Source organism: Vespula pensylvanica, chromosome 12, assembly GCF_014466175.1.
Source record: "Vespula pensylvanica isolate Volc-1 chromosome 12, ASM1446617v1, whole genome shotgun sequence".
NCBI classification, from domain to species: domain Eukaryota; kingdom Metazoa; phylum Arthropoda; class Insecta; order Hymenoptera; family Vespidae; genus Vespula; species Vespula pensylvanica.
This window is the reverse complement of record NC_057696.1, coordinates 1,780,615-1,787,772: the sequence shown is the minus strand read 5'-3', so window position 1 is coordinate 1,787,772 and position 7,158 is coordinate 1,780,615. Positions and strand designations below refer to the sequence as shown.

The window sequence follows — 7,158 nt, the reverse complement described above, 5'->3', positions numbered from 1 at the left end:
GAATCTCCGTTTCGAAAATAACGAGCTGAGATATCGATGAAAATAGTTAGTAAGTTAGTATCTCTTTAATCGTTTTCATTGAAAAAAGGATGAGACGACGACGAAGAAAAAAAGAAGAAGAATGAGAAGATTGTTATAAAATGGTGCTACAATTTATAAAGTACAAAATGTGTATACTATGGATCGATTAATTAAGTACATTCTAATTAACAATGAATTTGTTCTGGTTTAATGTAATCTGTAACAAATTGACGTCTAAAGCTAATCAATTAATTGATGGATTATTTGTTTCTATGCTATTTGAAACTCGTTATTATTGATAAACATATTTACTCATTCGCATTGTTATTTTACATAATAATATACGATACGTATATATGAATATATAAATATATAGATATCTATATTAAATTCGTTAACGTTAAGTATGTGTATGTATAGAATGGCCAAAAAGTTTTTAGACGATCTTAAATATCAATCAAATTATTTCCCGAGATTTTTCAAGCCAGTAGTTTTACAAGCGACTCTTTTAGTTTTACAATTTTAAACGAAAATCAGCCTAAAATGTTTTAGAAAGGAGTAATTGATGTTTACAATTACATAACATCTTTTGGTCTTAGTTTAGGATCTCTTATATCGAATGAAAATGACAAATTGATAAATATTTTTTGTCAAGCAAATCGAGGAGCAAATTATTACGTTCTTTTTTCGTTTTAGTTGTTTCTTAGTTTTTCGAGCGATATATAATATGTGTGTGTGTGTAATCAAAAAAATATTTATGTGTTAAATCCATCACATACAATATCATATAAAAGAATATAGTGATAAGAAGATCACATAAAAGAAGATCACAAGAGAACGAATTTCTCGAGAAGAAATAGTACCTTCTTATCGTGCTTTTAAGATCAATGTAACAAGATCGAGAAAAGCCATTTTCTCGATTGGAAATATCTACGTGGAAGTTTCATAAGAAATTTCGACGAGAACCATTTGGAAAGAAGCAAAGAGAGTCGATCGAGATGACAGATGAGATTATCCAATATTCTAATCTTATAACTTACACATATATACATTTCTTGATTATCAGATATGCAATTTCGTTTTATTTATTTTTCTTTTTTTTTCCTTCCAACATTGATCAGAGATCGCTTTCAAACGTACGTTCTAACTTATCTTGCAATACACATTAAGAACCCTTGGAAAATTAGTAAATCTTCATTTACAAGGTAACATGAAAATCTAGATATCGTTAGGGAAAGGGATACGAGATAACATTAATTTTCTATTAAATTAACCGTAATATTTCTCGAGGGAAACTCGAGAATTTGCAGGGAAATAGAGACAGAGAGAAAGAGAGAAAGAGAGAGAGTACTTATGTAAGTATACTATATACTTAATTACATACATATATGTGTGTACATACATAAGTACATTTAATAGTAAATGAGTTTTAATTTCTTTGTCTCTCTCTCTCTCTCTCTCACCTTATTCCTTAGATTACTTTCGTTTATCATACGTACACATAAGATATTTAATTAATTCGACTAATTAGATCGCAGATTAAGAACTCTTTACTTAAAGAAAAATAATAAATCAAATAAAAGAAATTTTGAATATATTAATATATATTAAGAAGGAATAACGAATATACCGATAATATAATATTATGCAATCCGATTAATCGATACGATGTTTTTAATTAAAAACCTTTAGCGTTTCATATATTTAATAAACGAAGAAAAAATAATGTATATCATTTTATAATACATAAAAATAATACTGCACTCTTTGAATGCATTTGCAATTGCAAAATTAATGTTACTTAATAACCTTTATTTATATAATAGGATTTATTTTTTATCATGAAATCTCGTTCAAAAAAAAAAAAAAAAAAAAAAAAAGAAAGAAAGAAAAATAAAATTAAATAAAGCAAAATAAAGTAAAATGAAATTACGACAATCTTTGTAGATTATTATTACTATTATTTTCTTTTTAATTTCACTATTTACTTTACGACTTGAATAATATTTTTGAAAACAATGTTTCAACGATATCACACATTAACGAATTAAAGTATATATATTAAAAATATTGTTATAATCATAATCAATCTATGTATAAGTATGAGTGAATAAATAAGATTGATTAAATCATAACAGTAAGTCTGGAAATTCTCAAATATCATACACAGATATAGAATAGGAATGAGAAGGTCTCAGAAAGGTCATCGTTTGCCAAAAGCTAAAGAGAAAGAGAGAGAGAGAGGAAAAGCTGATTGTTCAATTTGGGTAAATCGATGCGCTCGTCTCTCTTACTGATACGATTGATGGATGACCTTCAACCATCTTTGAAACTGCTTTGTCCGAAAGACACGATATTCAACTACGTATTTTACCATATATATATATACATACATATACGTATATAATAGGTATTATGTATATATATATATATATATGTATATTATATGTATGTATACACATATGTATATATATATATATATATGTATAGACATATATTACAAAATTTAACACTTCAAAAGATTGACATACACATTTTTCCTTTCTCTCTCTTTCTCTCTCTCTCTCTCTTCCCCCTCTCTAGAATAGAATAGAATATTGGATCGTTCTATTGACGTCGTGTTCACACTAACTAAATCCTGAAGCAGTTGCCAGACCGAACAGGTCGTTTAATTACACTGGACTAATTAATTAACACCTGAAGAATTCTAACGACCGAACTAATAGGTAATTAGTAATTCGAAGAAATTCACATAGGAATATTAGAAATAGCTTCGATTAACACATCGATTTTTATGATAGATATATGTACCTTCGATAACTGACTTTAAAAAAGGGTGCGTGTGTGTATGCGTGAGAGAAAGAGAAAAAGAGAAAGAGAGATAGAAAGAGAGAGAAAGATCATAAAAGGTCATATGTTACAGGGTACCCTTTCAACTCGTACAATATGCTTTTATTCGATACATGATATAATACACGATCCCGAGAAAGGATTTTTTTTTTTTTTTCTTAAAAAAAAAAGAGAGAGAGAGAGAAAAGAAAAAAATACGTGTTAAAAAAAAAAACATCAACGTCGTTTTTCAACAATAAGAAGAAAATGAAAAGGAGAAAAAAAAAAAAGAAAAAATAAGAAAAAATCCCAAGAAAGAAAGAAAATGAACGATGAGACATTTGGCTGAAGTTTAAATCGACAGAAAACGGTGGAAGAACGCACTCGAGGGTAATATTTGCGAGTGAGAATCGATCATCGTGACATACCATGAGTGGGCTTGAAGCATCACGAATACAAATACTACTACTTACTACTACCATTACTATTACCACTACTATTGCTACTACTACACTACTACAACGATAACGAAGAACATTCGTACGTTAGCTGTCATTCGCAAGATAAACAGACGGAAATCAGCTTTCTATATCGAACCGATCTTTCTATCTCTCTTTCTCTTTCGTTGAAATGTCTTATCTAAAGGTAGATAAGGGTCGAGGTTTAAAACTCGTTGTTCGATACTGACATCAAATAAGTTAGGTCGTCCTTTCGTTATTCTTATCAAATTACTATTACTCTTCTTCGTACAAATGAAACGTAAATTTTCAACGAATTTCATTAGTCTCGTTATGGGGATGACATTGAACGTATGGTAAGAAGGAAGGAAGAAGAAAATGAAATTTTCATCAAATGTCTCCGTTGGGTAGGATAACGTTTACATGTTAGACGACGCGCCTAAACCTTTATATGTATGTATGTATATCGAGCAAATAGGAAGATATAATACGAACTGTATATATATATACACATACACGCATGTATGTATATATATGTATATAATATACTTTGATATTCCCCTTCGTCTTCTTCTACTTTACATATTTATACATTCCTACATTTACGATCGAAGTAATATGTGTAGCACAGGTGTAGGTGTATCAAGGGGGTGAGTCTTTGTTGATTTTTTTCTTTTTTCTTTTTTCTATTACCCTCTCTTCCATACCTCCCTCTCTTTCTCTTTTTCTCCCTCTCTCTTTCTCTCTCTCTCTCTCTCTCTCTCTCTCTCTCTTTTTCTTTCTTTCTTTCTTTCTCTCTTTTTCTCTCTCTTCATATATATAACAACTCGCATATTCTTTTCTTAAGAAGTTACGACAGCGACTTCGATTTTATATCCAAGCTACGTTGTTTCTCGTCGTACCTCTTTAAACGAGCTTTTTTCCCCGACCTAATAATGTCTTTCCTTTTTTTCTTTTTTATTTCCTTCTCTCTTTTTTCTTTCTATTTTCTTTTCTCTTCGACAATGTAAAAATATAGAGATAAGAAGATAATTCATTTTAAACGTCAATCACATTCTTTCAATGTAATCAATTGAATTAGATCATAGAATTCTAAGATTCAACGACGAAATGTTTTTTAAAAATGGTTTACGTAAGGAGACTTTTCTTTTCTTTTCTTTTCTTTTCTTTTTTCTTTCCTTTTCATATTTATCGTAGAAAATTATCGTAGAAGATAGTACAATAGAGCATTATTTAAATTACGTAAATACACATACACACGTGTAGAAGACTTTCTAAACGTTTTTAACATTTTTTATACGTCTTATAAATCCTCTCACTCGATACATTTAATTTTCAGAACATTAGAAATAGTGCCGTGCATGAAACGATATGTATAAAATCGTGTAAAGCTATAGACATGTACATATGTATGTACTTATACATATGGATATATCTAAACTCTTTTCTCTCTCTCTCTCTCTCTCTCTCTCTCTCTCTCTATTTTTTTTCTCTTTCTCTTTTATATACAACAAAATTTTCTTACTCGATACATTTAATTCCGACAGCATTAGAAAAAATGTTGTACATGAAACGGCATAAATAAAACGATTGTACTTTTCTTTATATACAATGAAATTCAAACAGTTTCATCATTCAAGAAATTTCCTGCGAAGTTTTCTCATATTTTTCGTGAGCCAACACTGTCGTCATTTTATTATGACAAATTGCATTGGCTGGATTTTTGGATCAAAATAAATCATAAAAGGGGAAATAAAGATGGAAAAGACAGAGAGAGAGAGAGAGAGAGAGAGAGAGAGAGAGAGAGAGAGAGAGAGAGAGAGGGAGAGAAAGAGATTATTTCAATTATTTTTTGTTCCTACTTTTTGTTTCGATATTGAAGATGAATTTCAAGTACATGATCCCTCTATAAAAACCATTTCGCTGATCATTTAATAATCTCTTTTTTATGTAGACATTAATCCTCCGATTTCCAATTCTTTTTCTTTTTTCTTTTTTGTCTGAATATTTCTCATTGGATTTATATGAATGATATAGATTTTTATTAAGGTAACATTCTATTTAGTTTGATAGGAAAAAAAAAGTAAATGTTTATATATATATATATATATATATATATATATATATTATTTAAATATAAATATGTATAGAATTCATTAAAAATATTTATAATTTTTATACAGAAAATGTGTGTGCGCGCGTGTATATGCATATATATACATGGTAGGATAATAATTTTGATCGTTTGAATATCTTTGATTTTCTTAGAACTATGGAGGAACTTCGTTAAAAAGTGTTCGTGAAAAATCATTTGTTTAAGAGATATTTTTATTGAAATATTTGTTTAAAAACTACGTAGAGAAATTTGATTAAGATATAGTAAGAATAGTAGTAAGTAAATCACGAAATAGAAGTCTTATAAAATTTCGATCATTCAATTTCGTAAGATTTCTTATATTTTATTATTAATAGACTTTCTATTTTTTTATTTTTAAACAAACAAAATAAAATTTACGTAATTACAATAAAAATTTTAATGATTTCATTATAGTTAAGCTTTTTTTACGAGAGAAAAGAAAAAGTTCAATTTAAAAAATTATTAACAAAATCGATTTTATTATACCGATATCATTGTATTATTTAAATAAATAAAGAATAAATTACACTTGAAAACGACGTTTGTTTCAAGTCTCTACGACTTTTCGTTCGGAAAATTCAATGAAAAGAAAAAATTTAATTTTTTTAATTATTAACAAAATCGATTTTATTATAACAATATTATTGCATTATTTAAATAAATAAAGAATAAATTACACTTAAAAATGGCGTTTATTTCAACTCTGTACGATGTTTCGTTTCGAAGATATCGCTTTCGAAAGTTTTCATTCATAATTCGTATACTACAGCTGTTCGTAGTACAGTAGTGTAGTAGTAGTAGTAAGGCCTTGTAAATTCTCGGAATTTATGTAGGTCAGTGTGTCATCGAGCTAATTGAATGAAATTATATAGGTTAGTAGGTCAACGTAAATATTTTTCATTTCAATGGAAATATCTCCGAAACTAAAAGTCGTAGAGACTTGAATGAAATATCATTTTAAAGGGCAGAATTTTCTCTATTTTTACAGCGTATTGTTAATAATTAATAATTTGTTATAAACAATTTTTTATAAATAAATTCTTACAAAATAAAATCATCTTATCTTGACGAAAAAGAAATTCAGATTTCGTCCGATTTAGAAAATTATATTAATTAATAAATAATTATTATAAACAAATTACTTTTTTTTACTGAAAAATTAATTTTTTTTTGTAAATTATTAATAGCTACGTCTTTCATTATATCGACATATTTCCGAAACTAAAAGTTGTAGAGACTTGAATGAAATATCATTTTTAAGGGCATAATTTTCTCTATTTTTACAATCTATTGTTAATAATTAATAAATAATTTGTTATAAACAATTTGTATAAAGAAATTCTTACGAACTAAATTCATCTTATATTGTCACAAAGGAAATTTAGATTATAACTAATCTATAAATTTACATAAATTAATAAATAATTGTTATAAACAAATTATATTTTTTATTGAAAAAATAATTTTTTTCTACATTATTAATAGCTATGTCTATTACTTACATGAATACATTTTTTAAACTAATAGTCGTAGAGACTAGAATCAAATCTTTTTTCCAACATATTTTTAATAATTAATTAACGATTTGTTATAAACAATTTTTATAAATAAATTCTTGAATCGAATTGAACTAAATTCATCTTATTTTGATGAATTTAATTATATAATGTATTTAGAAATTGTTCTTGAGGCTTGGTCAATTGTTTTTTATTA

General features: G+C 27.1%; 2 protein-coding genes across 4 annotated transcripts in view; one reads left to right on the top strand and one right to left on the bottom strand.

Moving 5' to 3' along the window:
• LOC122633228 (14 kDa phosphohistidine phosphatase-like) overlaps positions 1-7,158 on the bottom strand; it is a 46,870-nt gene that overhangs the window by 18,626 nt on the left and 21,086 nt on the right. The gene's annotated exons all lie outside the window — the stretch shown is intronic.
• Positions 1-7,158, top strand: part of LOC122633224 (phosrestin-2-like) — a 44,010-nt gene that overhangs the window by 17,207 nt on the left and 19,645 nt on the right. The window lies entirely within an intron of this gene.